The sequence below is a fragment of the Gossypium arboreum genome, chromosome 3 (assembly GCF_025698485.1).
Source record: "Gossypium arboreum isolate Shixiya-1 chromosome 3, ASM2569848v2, whole genome shotgun sequence".
Lineage (NCBI taxonomy): Eukaryota > Viridiplantae > Streptophyta > Magnoliopsida > Malvales > Malvaceae > Gossypium > Gossypium arboreum.
This window is the reverse complement of record NC_069072.1, coordinates 62,311,140-62,337,571: the sequence shown is the minus strand read 5'-3', so window position 1 is coordinate 62,337,571 and position 26,432 is coordinate 62,311,140.

Below are 26,432 nucleotides of genomic sequence, written 5' to 3'. Positions count from 1 at the left end.
CACATAGCCATCAGCGACGGTAATATAGTCGGCACACAGCCTCAGGTAAATATGATCGGCACTCAGCCATTGATTGGTCCACAGTCGTCTTGGGCGACCCGTGTGACCTTATCAAATCAGTACGAATATACAGCTCTTAAGCCTTCGGTGGATCCAGAGTCGTCAAGCAACCATGCGATACTAACAGATCAGATCTTCCTCCGTACAAAATCCCAACCCATGCAACATGTCATGTATGCAGAATGTCATACCCATATTTGAATCAAACAATCACAGTCAAGTCATTCATATACCAACATATATTCATAATCAAATTCGTCGCCCACACAGTCCAAGTTAGTCACTTGGCCACAAGGGCAAAACAGTCATTTAACACCTTAGGGGCAAAATGGTAATTTTACCCCACAAGGTATCTCGGTAATTCTACCCTACAGGGGTATTGCGGTAATTCTACCCTACAAGGGTATTCCGGTAATTCTACCTTACAGGGGTATTCCGATAATTATACCCTACAAGGGTATTTCGATAATTCTACCCTACAGGGGTATTCCGGTAATTCTACCCTACAGGGGTATTTCGATAATTTTGTAAATTGAGGGTAAAACGGTAATTCTATAAATCAGGGGTACTTTGGTAATTTTACAAGTCGAGGGTATTTTAATAATTTTACAGGTCAAGGGTATTTCAGTAATTTCACAAATCAGGGATATTTTGGTAATTTTACAAACTAGGGGTATTTTGATAATTTTACAAACCAGGGGTATTTTGGTAATTTTACAAACCAAGGGTATTTTGGTGATTTTATAAACCAAGGGTATTCTAGTAATTTTACAAACCAGGGGTATTTTGGTAATTTGGTAAACTAAAGTATTCTAAACAGGGATAATAATACGAATGGCCCTAAAGCCTATTTTTGGCCCAAATGGGCCCACACGCTCGTGTGGCCCTTTTAGCCCAAATCTAGCCACAGATATGAGATTCACCTAGCCTAGTCCAATATTTACTACACAGTCAAACAACTTATCCAATTGGACCCGTACGCCCATTGGGATCACACGGCCCCTTTCGGCCCATCGCGGGCCGAAGTAGCCACCCTACAGCTAGAGTAGTGAGAAATACACACCTGATTGGAGACTAGAGTTAATCCACGCTCCGAGCACTTTTAGCTGACGCCCAACCCAAACGAGCACGCCATAAAGCGAAAGGGATCAGCCAAGAAAGGTACCTTACTCTCCTCATGGCTCTCTCTATTTAAAGCCAGCTTCGCATCCACTCTTATGTTAGCTTCTCGATATGGGATCCCTCCATCATCAGAGTTTAAATTCAACACCAACACTTGTCGCCCCCTGTTAGCAAAATAAATGTTTTTGCTTGCCATGGGATTCAACCCATGCCTCCCCTTAAATGCTCCACACGCTACTTGCCACTAAGCCACAAGGCTTTTGTGTCACAATTTCTCCAACAATATTCTTAAGGCCTACCTACTACACCCAGGGTTTGATTCACCTTAAACCAAAATTTTTGCTAGAGTCTAGGTTTGAACCTAAGACTTCTCCAACACTTCTCAGCACACTTAACCACTAAAACAAGCCTTCATTAACGAAATTTTCATGTACAATGAATATTATAAGTCGCCTTCAACCGCTCCCATACTCAAGGCCCAAAACTTCTAGGCCCAAATTGTGGTGTTACAACTCTACCTCCCTTAAAGAAATTTCGTCCCGAATTTCCATCTAACAGGTAGTCGTGTAACATCTACCCCACTACGCCACCGCCACAAGACTCGATCCTACTATCACTATCACACTTCAACTAGAACTTGAAACATCTCATACATACAACACTTATTCACCAAGAGGACACATATTTATCACACATATATACAATTTCTATATCCAAACATCACATCCACATAAAATAAATACCAAATTTAAATTCAGACCAATATCTAAAAAATCCACAGTATTTCAATTTCTAAACAGATAAAAATATTCAGAAGACTTACGGATTCGGCGCCAGAGACTCGGTGTGCCACACTTTTTAAAACAAATACTTCAAACCGACCACGTGGTTGAAAATAATTTTCTAAAATTCAAACTTTGAAAACCCAATCCATAGCCGAGTTATTGCAGCCCAGGCTCTGATACCACTAAATGTAACACCCCAAACCCGGCACGGAAGTTTGGCTCGAATTTACGTGTCACATTGAAGTGTTTTTGAATACCGCCCATTAAAACCCTTCTTAATAATTAAAACTTATACCCTTTTTAAACCTTGTTAGAAAACCTCAAATTGAATAAAATTCTTAACAACTTTGTAAAAATCTCGCGATTCATGGAGCTTAATTTAAAAAGCAATTCTATGTTACGTGATGTTTTGAACAACGAGAGTTGCTTTGGAAAACCGTGTTCTAATACTAGCAATTATAAGAACAATAAATAAAATTCCAAATTTGAAATCCATAAAATTGCAACGGCTTTACTACAACCCACATAAAACATTTAAAAGTAATAATCAAAATTGTAACATAAACAATGTGTGTGGCTTCCTCCGAGCCTCTCGTAGCCCCGATCCGTCTAAGGCTGGAAATTACCTGAAAGGTTAATAAATGGGGTGAGTTTACGAAAACTTAGTGTGAAATCCCCTACTATAAAAAGGAACAGTCAGTCATATAAAAGAATTAAAAGTCTGGCCCCAGCCTTACAGTTTCAATATCAATTGGGCCTTAGCCAACTATAATAGACAATAACAGATGGGCTTTAACCCATTACAAAATAAGAAACATTATCAGAACTAGAATCAGAATCAGAATCAGACTCAGAATCAGAATTAGGTGACAGAATCAGAATCAGTATTAGGTAACCGAATCAAAATTAGAATCAAGATCGTAATGTAATCAAAATCGAATCAGATCGTAATGTAATCAAAATCGTAATGTGAATGCAATCCCAACCCAAACTTATAACCAACCGCTACACTCCACCCGCATACAAATTTCTACACTCCATGTGGGAATAGCTCAACCCCCAAATTCTACATTCCACAGTTGCAACATTGCTGCTCAGTTATCAGATATTGTGACAGAGTCACCAGATACAGATATTGTGGCAAAGCCACCAGAACAGATAATGTGGCAAAGCCACTTAACAGAATAAGTGGCACAAAGCCATCGATAACTGCATCATGTTAGGCACATAGCCATCAACTAGAGTAACATAACCGGCACACAGCCTTAGGTAAATGTGATCGACACAGAGTCGTCAATAACCATATATTGGCACATAGCCTTAGGCAAATACATCCGCACACACCATAATCAGTTGGCACAGAGCCATATGTAGGTTAACACAAAGCCATAATCGAAGGCTTTAAGCCATCGGTAGTCAGATCATGTTAGGCACATAGCCATCGCGACGGTAATATAGTCGGACACAACCTCTGTAAATATGATCGGCACTCACCATTGATCGGTCCACAATGTCTTGGGCGACCGTGCGACCTTATCAAATCAAGATGAATATACGCTCTTAAGCCTTCGGTGGATCCACAATCGTCAAGCAACCATGCGATCCTAACAGTCAAATCTTCCTCCGCACAAAATCCCAACCCATGCAACATGTCATGTATGCGAATGTCATGCCCATATTTGAATCAAACAATCACAGTCAAGTCATTCATATACCAACATATATTCACAATCAAATTCGTCAACCACACAGTCCAAGTTAGTCACTTGGCCACAAGGGCAAAATAGTCATTTAACACCTTAGGGGCAAAATAGTAATTTTACCCCACAAGGTATCTCGGTAATTCTACCCTACAGGGGTATTTTAGTAATTCTACCCTATAGGGGTATTTCGGTAATTCTACCCTACAGGGGTATTGCGATAATTCTACCTTACAGGGGTATTTCGGTAATTTTACCCTACAGGGGTATTCTGGTAATTCTACCCTACAGGGGTATTCCGGTAATTCTACCCTATAGGGGTATTCCGGTAATTCTACCCTACAAGGGTATTCTGGTAATTCTACCCTACAAGGGTATTTCGATAATTCTACCCTACAGGGGTATTTCGGTAATTTTGTAAATCGATGGTAAAACGGTAATTCTGTAAATTAGGGGTACTTTGGTAATTTTACAAGTCGAAGGTATTTCAATAATTTTACAGGTCGAGGGTATTTCAGTAATTTCACAAATCAGGGATATTTTGGTAATTTTACAAACTAGGGGTATTTTGATAATTTTACAAACCACGGGTATTTTGGTAATTTTACAAACCATGGGTATTTTGGTGATTTTATAAACCAAGGGTATTCTAGTAATTTTACAAACCAGGGGTATTTTGGTAAACTAAAGTATTCTAAAGAGGGATACCAATACGAATGGCCCTAAAGCCTATCCTCAGCCCAAATGGGCCCACACGCTCGTGTGGCCCTTTTAGCCCAAATCTAGCCACAGATATGAGATTCACCTAGCCTAGTCCAATATTTACTACACAATCAAACAACTTATCCAATTGGACCGCAGGCCCATTGGGCCCACATGGCCCCTTTCGGCCCATCGCGGCCCAAAGTAGCCACCCTACAGCTAGAGTAGTGAGAAATACACACTTGATTGGAGACTGGAGTTAATCCATGCTCCGAGCACTTTTAGCTAACGCCCAACCCAAACGAGCACGCCATAAAGCGAAAGGGATCAGCCAAGAAAGGTACCTTACTCTCCTCATGGTTCTCTCTATTTAAAGCCGACCAGATCCACTCTTATGTTAGCTTCTCGATGTGGGATCCTCCATCATCGAGTTTAAATTCAACACCAACTCTTGTCGCCTCGTTAGCAAAATAAATGCTTTTGCTTGCCATGGGATTCAACCCATGCCTCCCCTTAAATGCTCCACACGCCACTTGCCACTAAGCCACAAGGCTTTTTGTGTCACAATTTCTCCAACAATATTCTTAAGGCCTATCTACTACACCCAGGGTTTGATTCACCTTAAACCAAAATTTTTGCTAGAGTCTAGGTTTGAACCCGTGACTTCTCCAACACTTCTCAAAGACACTTAACCACTAAAACAAGCCTTCATTAACGAAATTTTCATGTACAATGTAATATTATAAACCGCCTTCAACCGCTCCCATACTCAAGGCCCAAAACTTCTAGGCCCAAATTGTGGTGTTACAACTCTACCTCCTTAAAGAAATTTCGTCCCGAAATTTCCATCTAACAGGTAGTCGTAACATCTACCCCACTACGCTATCACAAGCACTCGATCCTACTATCACTATCACACTTCAACTAGAACTTGAAACATCTCATACATACAACACTTATTCACCAAGAGGACACATATTTATCACACATATATACAATTTCTATATCCAAACATCACATCCACATAAAATAAATACCAAATTTAAATTCAGACCAATATCTAAAAAATCCACAGTATTTCAATTTCTAAACAGATAAAAATATTCAGAAGACTTACGGATTCGGCACCAAAGACTCGGTGTGCCACACTTTTTAAAAGAAATACTTCAAACCGACCACGTGGTTGAAAATAATTTTCTGAAATTCAAACTTTGAAAACCCAATCCATAGCCGAGTTATTGCAACCCAGGCTCTGATACCACTAAATGTAACACCCCAAACCCGCCCGAAGTTTGGCTCAAATTTACGTGTCACATTGAAGTGTTTTTCAATACCATCTTTCCATTAAAAACCCTTTTAATAATTAAAACTTATACCCTTTTAAACCTTGTTAGAAAACCTCAAATTAATAACATTCTTAACAACTTTGTAAAAATCTCGGCGATTAAAGCTTAATTTAGAAACATTCTATGTTACGTGATGTTTTGAACAACGAGAGTTGCTTTGGAAAATTGTGTTCTAATACTAGCAATTATAAGAACAATAAATAAAATTCCAAATTTGAAATCCGAGAAAATTGCAACGGCTTTACTACAACCCACATAAAACATTTAAAAGTAATAATCAAAATTGTAACATAAACAATGTGTGTGGCTTCCTCCGAGCCCCTCGCAGCCCCGATCCGTCTAAGGCTGGAAATTACCTGAAAGGTTAATAAATGGGGTGAGTTTACTAAAACTTAGTGTGAAATCCCTACTATAAAAAGGAACAAATACCATATAAAAGGATTAAAAGTCCGCCCCACCTTACAGCCAGATATCAATTGGGCCTTAGCCAACTATAATAGACAATACCGGATGGGCTTTAACCCATTACAAAATAAGAAACATTATCGAACTAGAATCGTAATCGAATCGCACTCGTAATCGTAATTAGGTGACGTAATCGAATCAGATAGGTAACCAAATCAAAATTAGAATCAAAGATCGTGCAATGTAATCAAAATCGAATCAAGATCGTAATGTAATCAAAATCGAATGTGAATGCAATCCCAACCCAAATTTATAACCAACCGCTACACTCCACCGCATCAAATTTCTACACTCCATGTGGGAATAGCTCAACCCACCCAAATTTCTACATTCCACAACTTGCAACATTGTCGCCGGTTATCGATATTGTGACAGAGTCACCAGATACAGATATTGTGGCAGAGCCACCAGAACAGATAATGTGGCAAAGCCACTTAACAGAATAAGTGGCACAAAGCCATCGATAACTGCATCATGTTAGGCACATAGCCATCAACTAGAGTAACATAACCGGCACACAGCCTTAGGTAAATGTGATCGACACAGAGTCGTCAATAACCATATATTGGCACATAGCCTTAGGCAAATACATGTGGCACACAGCCATAATCAGGTTGGCACAGAGCCATATGTAGGTTAACACAAAGCCATAATCAGAAGGCTTTAAGCCATCGGTAGCTGTATCATGTTAGGCACATAGCCATCAGCGACGGTAATATAGTCGGCACACAACCTCGGGTAAATATGATCGGACTCACCATTGATCGGTCCACGATGCGTCTTGGGCGACCGCGTGCGACCTTATCAAATCAAGATGAATATACGGCTCTTAAGCCTTCTGGTGGATCCACAATGTCAAGCAACCATGCGATCCTAACAGTCAAATCTTCCTCCGTACAAAATCCCAACCCATGCAACATGTCATGTATGCGAAATGTCATGCCCATATTTGAATCAAACAATCACAGTCAAGTCATTCATATACCAACATATCTTCACAATCAAATTAAATCAACCACACACCAAGTTAGTCACTTGGCCACAAGGGCAAAATAAATATTTAACACCTTAGGGGCAAAATAGTAATTTTACCCCACAAGGTATCTCAGTAATTCTACCCTACAGGGGTATTTTAGTAATTCTACCCTATAGGGGTATTTCTAATTCTACCCTACGAGGGTATTATGATAATTCTACCTTACGGGGGTATTTCTGAATTTTACCCTCGGGGTATTCTGTAATTCTACCCTACTGTGGGTATTCTGTAATTCTACCCTATAGGGGTATTCCGGTAATTCTACCCTACAGGGGTATTCTGGTAATTCTACCCTACAAGGGTATTTCGGTAATTCTACCCTACAGGGGTATTTCGGTAATTTTGTAAATCGATGGTAAAACGGTAATTCTGTAAATTAGGGGTACTTTGGTAATTTTACAAGTCGAAGGTATTTCGATAATTTTACAGGTCGAGGGTATTTTGATAATTTCACAAATTAGGGATATTTTGGTAATTTTACAAACTAGGGGTATTTTGGTAATTTTACAAACCAGGGGTATTTTGGTAATTTTACAAACCATGGGTATTTTGGTGATTTTATAAACCAAGGGTATTCTAGTAATTTTACAAACCAGGGGTATTTTGGTAAACTAAAGTATTCTAAAGAGGGATACCAATACGAATGGCCCTAAAGCCTATCCTCGGCCCAAATGGGCCCACACGCTCGTGTGGCCCTTTTAGCCCAAATCTAGCCACAGATATGAGATTCACCTAGCCTAGTCCAATATTTACTACACAATCAAACAACTTATCCAATTGGACCCGTTGGCCCATTGGGCCCACATGGCCCCTTTCGGCCCATCGCGGCCCAAAGTAGCCACCCTACAGCTAGAGTAGTGAGAAATACACACTTGATTGGAGACTGGAGTTAATCCATGCTCCGAGCACTTTTAGCCGACGCCCAACCCAAACGAGCACGCCATAAAGCGAAAGGGATCAACCAAGAAAGGTACCTTACTCTCCTCATGGTTCTCTCTATTTAAATCCAGCTTCGCATCCACTCTTATGTTAGCTTCTCGATGTGGGATCCCTCCATCATCAGAGTTTAAATTCAACACCAACTCTTGTTGCCCCTCGTTAGCAAAATAAATGCTCTTTGCTTGCCATGGGATTCAACCCATGCCTCCCTTAAATGCTCCACACGCCACTTGCCACTAAGCCACAAGGCTTTTTGTGTCACAATTTCTCCAACAATATTCTTAAGGCCTACCTACTACACCTGTGGTTTGCTTCACCTTAAACCAAAATTTTTGCTAGAGTCCAGGTTTGAACCGGGACTTCTCCAAGACTTCTCAAAGACACTTAACCACTAAAACAAGCCTTCATTAACGCAATTTTCACGCACAACAGAATATTATAAGCTGCCTTCAACCGCTCCCATGCTCAAGGCCCAAAACTTCTAGGCCCAAATTCAGGGTGTTACACACATGTACTTTTCATGCATATATTGATCATTAATGATTGTAACTGAAAATTAGAAACCTTGCATGTTTTTTAAAATATTGAGTGGGAAAAGGTCCCTAAAAAGGACCTATGGCATGAAATGGACCTGTCCTAAGGTAGATGTTGTCATGTGGATTTCACTAGGGAGACCTCTTGAAAGTAAGAAAAATTTTATTATGATCATATGATAGTTGGGTTGGCCCCTGTGATAGGTATTATCATGTGATAAATAAAGAATTTTTGTCTTCAAAGAGGACAACTAGTCACACTGTTCTACTCGGGGAGATTGTCCCAAGATGACTCATTGGTGGTGCATGATGCGATAGCTGTTGACTTGATGATTCTACACTCAAGATCATTTAGTTAAGTAAATTTCCAATGAGCTGTGCTTAAGTTAGAATGATGACCAAATGTTACACGATTATTTGTACGTGTGAATGCCTAATGAATTAGGTTCATATACTAATTGGATGGAAATCCATGTTCTTACTAGTTTATTATGATCACCTTCAGGTGACTTGATTCAATGGGTGTAGGAATTATCGTTGCAGTGGCTTACAAATATTTTCAAGGTTTAATGTAAGACACATGCATCATCTTAATGCATATCGTAATGTTGCAAAATGTTTTCAAAAATTTGCTTCATACAAATATATTAATATATGAATGTTTTCTTTTCAGTTCAAAAATGACACCAACTCCCTTATTAAGCATATTCACTAAAAAAAAACTGAATGGAAACAACTATAAGGAATGGAAAAGGAACTTGATAATTGTCTTAAACTATGAGAATTAAAACAATTCCTGATACCAAGTGCCCTCCAGCCACTCAAGCTGAGGCTAGAAAATGCTAGGAAGAGTCTAATAAGATAGCTCGTTGTTATATGTTGGCAAGTGTGACTAGTACTTTCTATAAACAATTGGAGAGCTGTAAGACTACTAAAGCAATTCTATATAAGCTAGAAGACATGTTAGAAGGCCAAGTTGCCTTGGCTCAATAGCCTGCCATAACTAGCTTAATGAATGCCTAGCAAAAGCTCGACACTCCGATCAAAGACCATATGATCACTCTTCTGGGCCACTTTACCGAGGCCGCAGAAAATGAACAAACCTAGTCCAGAACACTCAAATTGAAATGGTGTTCAAAATCTAGTCAAAGGGCTTTGCTGGTTTTCGGGACACATATAACCTTGGCAACAAAAACTTGATGCTTACACAACTCATGAAGGAGTTATAATCTTATGACTTGATGTTGAACGGCGGTCATTTGATCCGAAGAGCATAAGCGTATATAGCCATCACTTCTTCCTTAAAAGGAAGGGAAAGCGCGTTAAGAAAAGAAAAGGCTAAGGTCTCTAGGCCACCACAAGTAGAAAGGAAGAGAACCAAAAAGCCGAAAGATTTATCTAAGTCTAAATGTTTCTTCTACAACAATAAAGGGCACTTCAAGGCAAATAGTAAAGAATGGAAATGATACCTAGCAACCCCCCAAGGTGAAGGTATAAAACTCTTGATGGTAGAAGCTTGTTTAGTGGAAGATTCTATAAACCATTGGGTCATTAATTCAAGAGCCACTAATCATGCTTGTATTTCCCTATAGGGGTTCGAGGAGACCAAAAATCTTAGAGATAAGAGCTTATCATTGCGGACCAGAAACCGAACACATGTGGTAGCTAAAGTAGTGGGAGATGTACATATATATTTTTGATAATTTTAGGAAGATTATTTTTGTAACACCCCTAACCCGAATCCGATCGCCGGATTAAGGCTAAGAGGTATTACCGAACTAAACATTTAATAATCTCATTCACATTGTAAATAAACATAAACAGAGATCGAGCTGAAATACATACTGATATTTAAGTTATACGCCATTTTCGTATGGCCAGAATATTTACAATTTCAAAACATCGTTATCATCAGCCTAACCTATACATGCCATATCGAGTCCAAAATATAATATTACCCAAAAAGATCAATAATGTGATTAACTGCTGACGATCCCCGAGTCGGTGGCCAGAATCAACAATCTATAAAACAAAGAAATAAAGAATAGAGTAAGCTTTCAAAGCTTAGTAAGTTTTAAGCAATACAAACAATTAAAACTTGTCATTTAAATCGAGCATTTAGTATCACAAAACTAATATTCTAATTAGTTATCACTTGACCGAATATACACAAGTACACCAATTAAAAAGCCTATTGGCCGAATATATATGTATATAAATATATGAATACACAAAGAAATTTCAGCACATACTTTACTTTACTTTATAGCTCATACAATTAATTTAAGTCTCATACTTTCATATAATGACAGACATTGGCCGAATAGGTTATGCTCCTATTCGTAGATATAGTAATCATTCACACACATAAATCATTCTTTGATACTAGTAATTCACCTTAAAAATCAATTCACATGCGAGTACATAATACGTACCTGACTATCATAATGTATCATACATAATCAATAGTAGTTTACCTCAAACTTTCAATTCATAATCTTACTTGAATCACCAAATTAAGCCCGCTAGGTTTAAAACCGAATCCAAATACCAACACAAAACTCGGGACTTTAAGCTCGAATATAATACTAGCACTAAGCCTGCGGGATTTAACTCAGATATAGTTCTAGCACGAAGCCTACAGGATTTAACCCGGATATAATACCAACACGAAGCCTGCAGGATTTAACCCGGATATAATACCAACACAAAGCCTGCGGGATTTAACCCGGATATAATTCCAGCATATAGCCTACGGATCTTTCAGCCCGGATACACATCAAATATCATGCATATTTAATCATATATTAACACATCTCATTCAACATATCACATTAGTAGTCATTTGCTACATTCGGATACAAGCTCCATATGAACATCATCATTTACATTTCGGTTCAAAAGTCATACATAAATATCACATATCCATTTCACCATTCAAGCTTAACCCATAGTGACCATCAACTATATGTCATATACATAAATTATTTATCACACAACTTAATTCAAGTAGAACCAAAAGGTCACAATTCATCTAATATATACATATCAAGGCATCATCAATTATATACTAAATGTGACTACTTAAAACTTACCTCGGATATACTTGAACGGTTGCGGAAAGGCTACTCAATTACTTTCTCCTTTCCCTATCCAACTTCGACCCTCTTTGCTCTTGAGCTTAATAAAACAAATAGATTTGTTTAATTACTTACTCAACTTTATTTCTTAATAGTCACATTTGACAATCATATATAACTTCAATATGTATTATATTTTATAAAATATGCCACGACTCGATTTCAATATCTAATTCGCACATACAAGCAAAGATTCACATAACTTACCATGCTTCCTTGTACATGAATTTAACCATATTCCCGAATGTCTCTATAAGCACAAGGTACATACATAAGGCATATATATATATATATACCTATATATGACTATCACAATTTAATCATTTACTCATATTTATGCACAACCGCATATACACATGCATATATATAATGCATGCTTTAAAATCATATACTTTTATTTATTTTTCAAATTTACACTATAGCTCCAAGACATATAACTAACTCCGAATGTCAACTTATTACACATTTACCACATTACCAATTGCCATTTATCATCAATGCCGCATACACAAATACATGCATACTCATATGCATAAAATCCATTTATGATTAATATATAACCCATTCAACCCTAACTACTTAACTTTCATATTCAATTCCATTTTATGACCGAATGTAGCAAAATTCATATAGGTTTCACCTATGCCAAACAATGACCGAACCATCTAATCATGCTTATGGCCAATTCTATCTTGCTCAAATCAAGGTCATAATTCACTTAAAAGAAATTCTAACCTTTCATACACTCATATCCAATGTTATAAGTAATGCTGAATGCCCAAACTTAACCAAACTCAAAATTTAACCTTCATCATTTTAATTAATCACTACCTATTCTTCAAAACCTCAAATACAAGGTAATTAGCATCTATACACTTATACCGAATTAGCTAGCACATATAGTCCTTGGCCGAATGTTACTAAACTCAAGTCACCATAATCTTATTATTTATCACCTTATATAATATTATCAAAATGGATTAATTATACTTATATATATATATATATATATATATATATATATATATACTATCAAAGCCGAACATAATAATTCCACCTATGCATAACATTACTCACATTCCATTACTTACATTATTCAAAATCATACCCTTAAAAATCATGTACAATGCCGAACCCTTAGATATTCAACCATCTAATTTATTCATTTCAATTCACCCAAACGGCATTTGCTCACATTTTAGCATTTAAATACAAAACACTTGTTCAAGTCATTAAGCAAGTCCAAGTTCGACGATTACACATATAAGTACTAGCAATTTAAATTTTTAACTAGCTCAAACTTCTTTCATCAACAATTCTTCATCAAAACATAAAGGCAATAATCCAATCCCTTCCTTATCTACCATAACCGAATGCTCAATTCATCACCCAAAATTCAAAGTTTTGACATGGGCTAAGTAAGAAACTTGATAATTAACTTAAAACAAGCTAAAATTTCAAAAATCTAACATAATTTACTAACCTTCCTCAAGCTTAAAATGACCGAATGTCTTGCCCCTTTTTTTTCTTTAAAATTTGGCTAAGAAGAACAAAGATGAAACTTTGTTTTCTTCACCCCTTTTTTTAATTTTATTATAATCATCAATATTATAAAATACAAAGCCATTTAGTTGCCATTAAACTAATAAATAATACATATATTTTATATTAAACATCAACATGGCCGACCACTACATTAAAAATGGATAATTTGACATGCAAGTCCATTCTTTTTATATCATGCATTAATAGACCATTTTTAAATTAACCTATCACATTTCAAAAATGTCTCACATAAGTCCCATTTAATAAATTTCACATACAAATGACAAAATCAAAGTATGAAACTTTCACACATGCATTTACACATATAATAAGCATAGAATATAATGGTTAATTATATTTTATGACTCGATTTTGTGGTCCCGAAACCATTTTCCGACGAGGGTCAAATTAGGCCTGTCACAATTTTAAAAGATGTTTTCTATGTACCAAGTTTCAAAAGAAATTTATTTCTATTGCATGTTTATATAAAGACGACTTGACTGTGACTTTTAATAATGGAATTGCAATATTTAGAAATCGCAATCTTATCTATAATGGATGAATGTCAAATCATCTATATTTTATCAAACCAAAGATGTACACACTACGTAAGACTACAATATTGAATAAAAGACTTAAAACTTCTCACTCTAATGAGTTGTACCTTTGGCATTTGAGACTTGATCATATTAGCCGAGAAAGAATTACTAGACTTGTGAAAGACGACATCTTAAGTTCACTTAAAGAAAGTTGATCATTCATAATGTGAATCTTGCTTGGAAGGTAAGATGACTAAGTGATCTTTTAATGCAAAAGGAATGAGGGCTGAAAAACCCTTAAAACTTGTGCACACTGACGTGTGTGGCCCCATGAGCATTAGTGCAAAAGATGGTTATCACTATTGTGTAACCTTTATTGATGACTATTCCAAATATGGGTATGTATACCAAATCACTGCAAAATTGAAACCTTTGATAAATTCAAAGAGTTTCATGCAGAAGTGGAGAAACAACTAGGTTTACCCATAAAGGCACTTCAGACTAATAGATGTGAGGAATATTTATCTTATGAGTTCTTAGGGTATCTCATAGTTAATGGGATTTTATCCTAGTTAACTACATCGGACACTCCACAATAGAATGACGTGATAGAGAAAAGGAATCAAACCTTGTTAGACATGGTCCGTTCGATGTTAAGTTATTCAAAGCTACTAATCTCTTTCTTGGGATATACGGTAAAATCAGCTTTCTATATTCTGAATGATGTGCCAACTAAGGCAATATCGAAAACTTCATACAAATTGTGGCATGGTAGGAAGCCAAGTCTAAAACATTTAAAGACTTGGGGATGCTCAACTTACCTTTTGGATAAATATGCAAGGAAGTTGAACTCAGGACAAAATTGTGCATGTTTGTAGGATATCCAAAGGGAACAAAGGGTGCCCGAAAGAGCAAACTATTATAGTGTTAACTCATGCTACTTTCCTTAAAGAAAGTTACATGAATGACTTCAAACCTTGGTGTAACAGGTATTTGAAGAGCTTTCAAGAAATATACAAAACCCTACGAAAATAGTTCCATAACCAACTTCTAATAGTAGACTTGCAAATGATCAGTAGCATAGGGAGCTTCGTCGCAGTAAGAGGGTCTATTATAGGTCTAAGTTCTTCCAATCTGGCGGAAGTGTTTTTAACATTGAGTTTTTCTAACAAGAAGATAATGACCCACTCACATATGACAAAGCGATACAGAGTGTGTGACAGCCCTAATTTGAGCCTAATCGGAAAGTGGTTTCGAAACCACAAAACTGAGTCACAAAAATAATTAAATGTTATATTATATGTCTATTATATGTGAAATTGCATGTGTGAAAATTTCGTGCTTTGATTTTGTCATTTAGATGTGGAATTGTTAAAAAGGACTTGTGTGATAAAACTTAAAAATGTGATAGATAGAATTTAGAGGGCTGAATAATGCATGGTATATTACAAGGAGGACTTGCATGTCAAATGGACCACTATTAAATTAGTGGACGACAATGATGATAGATGATAAGTAATATATTATTTTGTGTTAGTAAAATAATAACTTAATGGATATTATATGCATTCCATATTAGTATTATAATATTTAATGATTTTATAAGAGGAAATATATTAATTAATAAAAGTAAATAGGTGATGAAAACAAAGTTTTCATCCATTCTTTCTTTCATTTGTCGAAATCTAAAGAACAAGATAAAACAAAAGGCTCTTTGATATTCGGCCTTGGTGAATCTAATTGGAGGTATGATTTTATTTCTTGATAATTTATGTGAAATTGAGTTAATTGTTAAGCTCCTTTCATAGCCCATGACTCAATTTTTGTTATTGGTTTGAAGTGATGCATTTGGCTATTAGAGTATAATGCAAGAATTGTACATGGTAGTTTAAAATAAGGCTTGAATGGGAGATATAATTGCCGAATGATCAAATAGTTAATGAATTGAATAATGGTTTAAAATGTTATTTGGGTATTGGTGTTAAGTTGTAAAAATTCTTGTTAATTGTTGGAAGTATGTGTTTATTTGTTAAATTAGCCTATTCCATGGTCGAATGTAATATTTGGTCAAGGAATGGTTTAATTGAATAAGTAAAAGATGAGAGCATTCGGTCATGGTGTTATGTGCTAGCATGATATGTATGTGTGATTTAGGTGAAAAATGATAATTGGTTATTGTGTTAAAGTAAGTAGATTTTGTTAAATGTTAAAAAAAAATGTTTAAATGATAATTCTATTTGAATAATTACCGAATGACATTTTGGTGAATAAAATGAGTGATTGTTTGCAAAGTGAGATTATTGAAAGTTTGAATTAGATGATTATAGTAATCGGCTAATGTGTTTTTGTGGATATAGATGCCGAATGTGGACTTAAGAAATTAATTGGAAAATTTGTTGTTTATTTAGGTGATAGAAAGTATGAAATGGTCTTATGTGATACGTGTATATAAGTAGATGGAAATGAAGTGTCGTATATTTTTGTGTATGGGATTAATTGCACTTTGATTATAATGTGCATGATTATTACTATGTTTAATATGTGTGAAAGCCGAATATACTCATGATACAATGCTGGACTAGTTGATCAATATGTGTTAAGGGAACGTGAATAAATATCTATTTGATGAGCTATATATTCGGCTATATGGTTAAGATATGTATATGAAATTATGATAAGCCATATGAGTTTTGTGTTTGTGTATGTGAACTAGGTATACAATGAATATTCGGCTATGAAGGTTAAAGGTTAAGTCATAGGAATTTTGGTGATATACATATTCGGTCATTAGGGTTATATGTACTTTGGCTATGTGGGTTATGTGTTAAGGTAAGTTACTTATTTGATATGTGTATTCGGTCATAAAGGTGTACATGAGGAAATGTTAAATTAATTGTATAAAATTGCTTAATGTGATTAAAAATGTGTATGACCATTTTGTATTTGAGATAAAATCAGCTATATGATCTATTAAATTTCTTGTCATATTCGGCCATAAGCTAGCATGATGGGACTTTAATAAGTTAAATTTGTTTGAATTAGCTCAAGAGCATAGAGAACCAAGGTTCGACAGGGGAAAAGAGAAAGTAGTTGAATAGCCGATCCGAGACTGTTCGAAAATATTCGAGGTAAGTTTTAAGTAGTTAAACATAAATAATATTCGATAATGACATGACATATTATGAGAATTAAGTATTACTTGTAATGTATGTATATGGCCGAATGGAAAATATAATATGGAAGTAAAATGTGATATGCTTTTATGATCAAATGATAAGCGTTAGATGAATATGAGTGAGATGTTATGTGTAAACTATCAAATGATAGGTGTGAATGATGAAATGAAATAAAAGTGAATAAAATGTAGGATGATATATTTGAATGATGCTAGTACCTAATTTGGTGTGATTGTGTTATATGAAACTTGTTGATTTGAATATTGTACGGTACTATTCGGGCCTTTGAGCCTAGTAGGCTATGATGCCGGTGAGATACTATTCGGGCCTTTGAGCCTAGCAGGCTATGATGCTGGTGAGATACTATTTGGGCCTTTGAGCCTAACAGGCTATAATGCCAGTGAGATACTATTTGGGCCTTCGAGCCTAGCAGGCTATAATGCCGGTGAAATGATGTCGGGCTTTGAGCCTAGCAAGCGAAATGTCGGTGGATGAATTCGGGTTTAAAACCTAGCAGGCTAAATACTGGTGATTTGATAAAAGTCTAAGACTAAGATACCTCGTGTTAGAACGACAAATGAATACATTCAATACGTTAAGTTGGCCAGGTACGTATTATGTACTTATATGTGAGTTTGATTTGAATTGAATCATAAGTGTATAATATGATACATATGTGAATAAATGTTATAACTATATCTATGATCATGATACATTAGATCAAGGTGTGAAAGTATATGAAAGTACTTGATTTATTTATGTTGTATGAATTTAGATTAAGTGAAATAAGAATGCTAAATGTGCATTATGTGCCTGTGTATATTCAGCCAAATGGCAATATACCAAGCAAATGGCCTCTTGAGAAACTGAATGATCGAAGTATAATTGAGTTTATTTGTTTGTATTGCTTAAAACTTACTAAGCTTATAAAAGCTTACTCCGTTTGTTACGTTTCTCTATTTTATAGATTGTTAACTCCAGTCACCTGCTTGGGGGGGATTGTCAGTAACTCGTCACACTATCTATCATTTTGGTACTACTATGTTTTGGAGCTAGTATGGCATGTATAGAATAGACTTAAGTGAATGATATTTTGAGATGTTGTTGTATATAAGCCATGTGAATATGGCAACTTTTGAATGTCAGTATAAGTCTAAATTTCGATCTTTGATTGTGTTTGACTATGCATATAATTGCTAATGAACTTATGTAAGTGTGAATGTACAAATGTAGTGTTTTGGATTGGTAACTTTTCATAACCCACTCTGGTGACGGATACGGGTTATAGGGGTGTTACAGAGTGTTGATTCCAAGCTCTGGGAAATAGCTATGAAAGCTAAGAAAGCTAAGATGAACTTTATGTATTCCAAACCAGTGTGGGAACTTGTAGGCTAACCATAAGAGATAAAACCCATAGGATGTATGTAGATCTCAAGAGGAAAAGAAATATGGATGGACAAGTGAAAACTTATAAGACTAGACTTGTAGCAAAAGGTTATACTTAGAAAGAAGGAATTAATTATGAAGAAACCTTCTCTCCAGTTGTCAGGCTCAAGTTAATCCACATATTACTATCCATTGCGACAGTTTTTGATTACATGATCTGGAAAATGGATGTCAAGACATGATTTTTGAATGACTATCTTGAAGAGAGAATCTACATGATGCAACCCACTGGATATATAGCTAAAGGAAACCAACATAAAATTTGCAAACTACTTAGATCCATATATGGAATGAAGCAAGCATCCCACTCATGGAATCAAAGATTTGAACAAGCAATCAAGACTTTTGGATTTAAGAAAAATGTAGATGAACCTTGTGTCTACAAATGTTTAGGGGATGGAAATGTGGTTTTTCTCATTCTATATGTCAATAGCATTCTACTCGTTGGAAATTATGTAGGGACATTGTCATCGATTAAATTATGGTTAATCCAACAGTTTAGCCTAAAATACTTGGAAGAAGCTAATTTTGTTCTAGGTATTTGAATCTTAAGGGATAAAAAAAAGAAGTGATAGCACTGTCTCAAGCTTCATACATAGATAAGATATTGGAGTGTTATGTAATAACTGATTTGAGGAAGGGAAATTAACCCTTCGTATTGGGATTTCATCTTTCTTTAGAGAACTATCCTAAGATAGCAGAAGAAAGAGAGAACATGAGAAAGGTTTATTATGCTTATGCAGTAGGAAGTTTCATATATGCTATGCTATGCACACGCCCAGATATCTGTTTTGGAGTAGGGTTAGTAAGTCGATATCATACGAATCTAAGACAAAGGCACTGGCAAGTAGTTATGTAACAGCCCGATTTTGGGCTTAGTCGGAACAATGGTTTTGGGACCACCAATTTGAGCTTGAAGAATTATTTTTATTACTATCTTGTTGTCATAGTATGATTATATTAGTCTATGAAAAATTTGGTGAACTAATTTTAGCGTTTGTGAGCTTAATTGCGAAAAAGGACTAAATTCCATAAATTGCAAAAGTCCTTTTTTGTTAGCTAAAGGTGTAAATTGATTATGAATCATATTGTGGAGGTCTTTAAAGGGTAAATAGACCCTTTTTAGAGAGGTGGCCGGCCATAGGATACAAAGGGATAGAAAAGTCAATGTTAGGTCAAAATTTGGTGGCTAAATTGACTAAAAATAAATAAAATAGAAAAAGAATGATATCATCCCTTTCACTCTATAACACCCCTTACCCGTACCCGAGGCCGGGACAAGGTACGAGGAGTTACCAGACATATACTCGGACACTTTCAAAAAATACGGGTTATAAAATTTCATTCTAATTTAAAACCAATCAGACAACACCATAGTGTCCCATTTACGGGCCTACGAGGCCCAAAACATACATTAAAATCGATCCGGGACTAAACTGAGAACTATAGAAAATTTTTGTAAAATTACTAGGGTTATGCCTCACACACCCGGGTGCTTAGGGACACGCCCGTGTTTCCCACCCGTTTTGAATTATTTGAATTTATTTTTCACTTTGAACCTACAAGGGTTTTCACACGGCCAAGCACACGCCCGTATCCCTGGTCCGTGTCCGTCACACGACCTAGACACGCCCGTGTCTTCGCCTGTGTCCAAAAACTCAGACATTCTATTTATGACGTCATCATTCATTTTAAGGCACACGGCCAAAGCACACGCCCGTATGCTAGGCCATGTCCTCTACACGGTTGAGACACACGGCTGTGTCTCTACCCGTGTGTTTACTACCATGCAAACTAACCTAAAATTTTAAGAGCAGGGGACATACTGCTAGGCAACACGCCCATGGGGGCTAACCGTGTGTCACGCATGGCCTGGACACATGCCCGTGTGTCTACCCATATGGACCTTTTTAGGGTTATTTTCCAAGCCTTTGGTCACCCTCTATCATCCATACACACTTGAAGACTTCAATGGTATTTAACATGGTCTAATTATACTCTTGAAAAACCTTGGCATAACTCATTGCATGTTCACCTCATCTCATCGGTTTAGTACATGCTAAATTATCCTTTTCGTATTAGGGACCGACAGAGCACATTTTACATTTACACTTAGGCCATATTATAACCATATACCATTATATGTCATGACCACTCTCACAATATTAGGTCCCATTTCAAGCATCCATTCATGATAAACCCCATCCTCATATCTCATGAAACATTTAAACATAAACATGCATCATTCATAGGTTTACAACCTACATCAATATGAACCATATCTCATGGCCATATATAAAAGAATAATTATATCATTTAATTCCTTACATTGGCTAGCCAAATGACACATAAAACAAAATAACCAAAAATCTTATACATGCCATTAAACAAAATGAAAGTATCTATATACCAAAGCAAGACCAGTCGATAGTGTGTTGATTCTCCAAGCGTCTTCCAATCTTCACGAGTTCATGAGCTCTGTAAGACAGGTAAAGGAGAAGGGGGTAAGCATTTAGATGCTTAGTAAGTCAGGAAAACTAGAGAGTAAACTTACTGGTTAATTAGCATACAACCATATTAGGCAATAATTCCCATAAGCATGAAATATTTTCTCTATCATATGCACTCAATCATTAAGTTAGTCTCATAACAATACATCATGTCATTAGTCTGGGATGAGCTCATCAATTCAATATTTCCATTCTTTATTTCAACATGTTAATCTCACTGAATTTCTTGGAAATCTTGGTGGATAGCCATTTACCGTCAAGTCATACAAGTGATCATCTCAAGTACGCGCTCTCATAAACCTTATATCCTACGGTGGGATTACCAGTCCAGGCTAAATCCCTTTCTACGATAATTGCTCTCATAAGCTCAGATCTGAATTGCCAGTCTAGGCTAAATTTAGTCCTTAATCAGATTACCCGTCCGGGCTAAATCCTTAATGCACCCATATTCTTCGGGAGGCTCAATCATTGAAGGAACACCCATCTGGCTAGATCTGTACCACCCCGTACCCGAGTCCGTTACCAGAATCGAACACAAGGTGCACACAGACTTAACTATTTTCACAGTCCATTTAGAAATTTCCAGACAAGCTGGTTACCGCATCACTATCGCCTTAAAAATCATATCTTGAGTTTCAGAGCTCAAAAATTTGTTTCGTAATTTTTCCCTGAAACTAGACTCATATTTCCATCTACAGATTTTTTTCTAGAATTTTTGGTCGAGCCAATTGGTATTAGTTAAAGTCTCCCCTATCCCAGGGTTCGACTACACTGACCTTTGTGTGTTACAGATTGAATATCTCCTTGTACAGGGCTTTAATACTGATACCGTTTGTTTCTATAGAAACTAAACTCATATAGGAATCTATAAATATATGGCATGACTCCTAATTATCTCTGGTTAATCTACAATGAATTTCCAAAGTCGGAACAGGGGATCCAGAAACTGTTCTGGCCCTGTTTCACGAGAACTTTAATATCTCTTAACATGTAACTCCTATGACCATTTCGTTTCTTCCATATGAAAGTAGACTCATCAAGGTTCATTTACATAATTTATTCACTATTTAATACCATTCCTACTATTTTTAGTGATTTTCACATCCACATCATCTGCTGCAGTCAAGATCTGTCTTTAAGGTAGGCTTTACCTATTTCATGATTTCCATGATTCAATTGCCCTTTTGCATACATAGCACAAAGTGTGATCATGATTAACCATTCCAATGGCTAATCGTTTCAAACCAATTCCATACCTCATAATGATCAACATACAAATGATTATAGTACTATACTAAAAAGCGATATAAGCCATTTTAGCATGGCTATCCAAGTTTACACAAAACCGAAAGGTACATGACCTTCAACAAAAGGGTAGTCCTATACATGCCATTTCAAAGTTCAACCAAAATTATACCAAAATGGAGGCTTTGATAGTGTGGATGACTTCGACTTCAATGATCCCGAATCCAATAGCTAACGAGCAAAATCTATAAAAGCAGAGAAAGCAGAGAAAACGGAGTAAGCAATTTATGCTTAGTAAGTTTGAGCAAGAAATTCCAACACAACAAAAGCATAGCATTCATAAAGCTAACGGATAATTTCATATGCACAAATTCTCAATATCATACTCATTTCACATTCCAACCCCTATGTTCATACATAAGGGATCACCTTAGTCAAATACGGAAACTCATTACTCGATCGAGCGAATATTATTCAAGGAATCAACTAATTCAAGCTCATATGAACATACCTCATTGCTGGAATTTTTTTTTCAAGCGCATTAACTGAAATTTTATAGCAAGATCGCTTATTCTAGAATCACGTACCTTCGGAATTTAACCGGATATAACGACTCGCTCAAATGCCTTCGGGACGAAGCCCGGTTATAGCGACTCGCACGAATGCCTTCGGGACTTAACCCGGGTTTAGTAACTTGCACAATGCCTTCGGGCTTAGCCCGGATTTATTAACTCGCACGAATGCCTTCGGATCCTAGTCCGGATATATTCACTTAGCACAAAGCCTTCGGGACTTAGCCCGGACATCATTCGAATAACCGAGCACAATTATCAATAAATTATGACTCATTCGTATTTCATTTTCAATAGCAAAACTCAAACGCAAGGCACTTTTTACACTTGAAATTTCGGCTCAATAGCCACACACAAAGAGCATGATTTTAATTTGCTTTAAACATGATCTAATCAATTCAGAATTTAAGCTCTATTACTCAAGAACTTACCTCGGACGTGGTCGAACGATTTTGACGGCTATTCGACGACTTTTTCCTTCCCCTTATCGGATTTAGCTCCCCTTTGCTCTTGAGCTTAATTTAACAAATAAATTGGTTTTATCATTTGAGCATCGAAAGAGGAATTCAAGATACTTAACCAATATATATATACTCATTAGGCATCAAAGTCCCATATGTACGAAATCATGAATCGAACTCAACACATTAGTTAATATTCCTCTTAGAAGAATTTTCTAAGCCAAGAATAGGCATCAATATGCTTGCCTCTAACCGAATGCATGCACACCAATTTCCCCTCATGTGGCCGAATATACATGTCCATGTTGAGGCCAATTATACACTTAATACCACACAAAAACAGCATACATTTTACTACTAACGCATTACATATCGTAGCTCAATACACATCTCTCATTTACTTCATAATCGAGACATCATCACAAGCAAATATACACCTTGAAATAGCATATATGTCATACCAATACATCGTGTGCAAACATATATACATATATATATGCTAAAGCCGAATCTCAAGTTGATTGTAACTAAACATGAACAAAATTTCAATACACAAATCTTACTTTCCATGCAATGAGCATAAATCACACTTATGGATGTACCATGGCCGAATACATCACAACACCATAATTTTGGTCATGATTAAACAAAGAACTTAGTATCTCATTCAAAAATGCTAAAAGAAAATCTAAGAGTCCTCAATCCCCCATCACATGTATCATTATCAAGCTTGATATTTAGCATGCAATGGCATTAACACCACATTTACTTTGGCCAAATTTCATTCCCATGACATAGCAAAGATTTGAACCATGGGCTACCAAGAACATCAAGCTAGCAACTAAAACATGCATGAATCTCATGGCACAACCTCAAACATACCTTAATCTTGATGCAAGTATAGCCAACCTCTTCCTAATCCTCTTCCAAAACAAACATGAAGCAAAATTCCTTCCTTCCTCTAGTATTTTCGGTCAAGAGAGAATGAAAAGATGGATGAACAATTTTTTCTTTTCTCTTCCACAATGCACGGCAATGGGGGTTTCACTCACACACACATTTTTTTTTCTTTCTTTATTACCCATACTTATTTGTTTATTGTTTCTCCCTAATGCACCAACAAAACATGTTTCATGACATGTTTAGCCCATGATTCCTTGTCATGGCGGCCACTACAACTTGGGGGAATTTGACATGCAAGTCCTCCCTTTGACTACATGCACTATTAGGTCCTTATAGATTAGCCTTTCACTTTTCAAAAGTGTCACACAAGTCCTACTAACTGAATTCACATACAATCGGCTAAATCGAACTTGAAATTTTCACACATTCATAATTACATATTCTAGACAATAAATATTACATTCAAACATTTCGGTGACTTCGGTTTAGCGGTCCGAAACCATTTCCGACTAGGGTCAATTTTGGTGTCACAACTCTCCCCACTTAAGAAATTTTCGTCCCGAAAATCTTACCGTAAATAGGTTTAGGTAACGCTCTTTCATAGAGCTCTCGGGTTCCTAAGTAGCTTCTTCCATCCCGTGTTTGAGCCATAACACTTTTACTAACGGAACCCTTTTGTTTCGCAACTCCTTCACTTCACGAGCTAGGATACGAATCGGTTCTTCTTCATAACTCATATCGGATTGAATTTCAACCTCTGATGGACTAATTACGTGCGACGGATCAGATCTATAGCGTCGAAGCATCGAAACATGAAAGACGTCGTGAATCTTTTCAAGTTCAGGGGGTAAAATCAAACGATACGCAACTGGACCGACTCGTTCGGATATCTCATATGGCCCGATGAACCTCGGGCTCAATTTGCCTTTACTACCAAATCGAGTATCTTTTTCCAAAGCGAAACTTTAAGAAACACTTTATCTCCCACTTGATACTCAATGTCTTTTCGTTTCAGATCCGCATACGACTTCTGACGATCGGAGGCTATCTTCAGATTTTCACGGATTACTTTTACTTTCTGTTCAGCATCTTTAATCAAATCCACTCCAAAAATTTTGTTCTCACCGAGCTCGGTCCAAAACAATGGTGTACGGCATTTACGCCCGTACAAGGCCTCGTAAGGCGCCATCTTAATACTTGATTGAAAACTATTGTTGTGCGAATTCAATCAAAGGTAAGTACTGCTTCCATGAACCATCGAACTCGAGGATGCAACATCTCAACATATCCTCAAGTATCTGAATTATCCGCTCGGATTGACCATCGGTTTGGGGGTGAAAGGCGGTCTTTGAAATGCAACTTGGTACCCAAAGCTTCTTGCAATTTCTTCCAAAATCGCTAAGTAAATCTCGGATCTCTATCCGACACAATGTAAATCGGTACCCGTGTAATCTCACAACTGAGAAACGTATAATTCAGCTAGTTTATCCAATGAAAAATCCGTACGCACAGGGATAAAGTGAGCCGACTTAGTTAGTCTATCAACAACAACCCAAATCGCATCCTTCTTACTTGCTGACAATGGCAGTCCGGACACAAAGTCCATTGTGACTCGATCCCATTTCCACTCGGGTATCGTAATCGGCTGAAGTAATCCTGAAGGCACTTGATGTTCCACTTTCACTTGTTGACATATTAAACATCTCGAAACAAAGTCGGAGATGCCTCGTTTCATACCATGCCACCAAAACTGACATTTCAAATCGTTGTACATCTTCGTACTCCCCGGGTGGATTGCCATCCGGCTACAATGGGCTTCGTTCAGAATTATCGAAATAAGTTCCAAATTCTTTGGAACACACAGACGACTTCTGAACCTCAAACAATCGTCATCATCAATTTGAAACTCCGATTGCTTGTTCGGAACACACTCAGCCCGTTTTGCAACCAACTCATCGTCAACCTTCTGAGCTTCACGAATTTGATGAGTCAACAATGGTTTGGCCTTTAATTCGGCTATTAACACATTGTCGGGTAGAATAGACAAGTGTACATTCATAGCTCGTAAAGCAAACAGTGGATTTTCGGCTTAAGGCGTCCGCAACCACATTAGCCTTTCCGAGTGATAATCAATGACAAGCTCATAATCTTTTAACAACTCGAGCCAACGTCTTTGTCGCAGATTTAAGTCTCTTTGAGTCATCAAA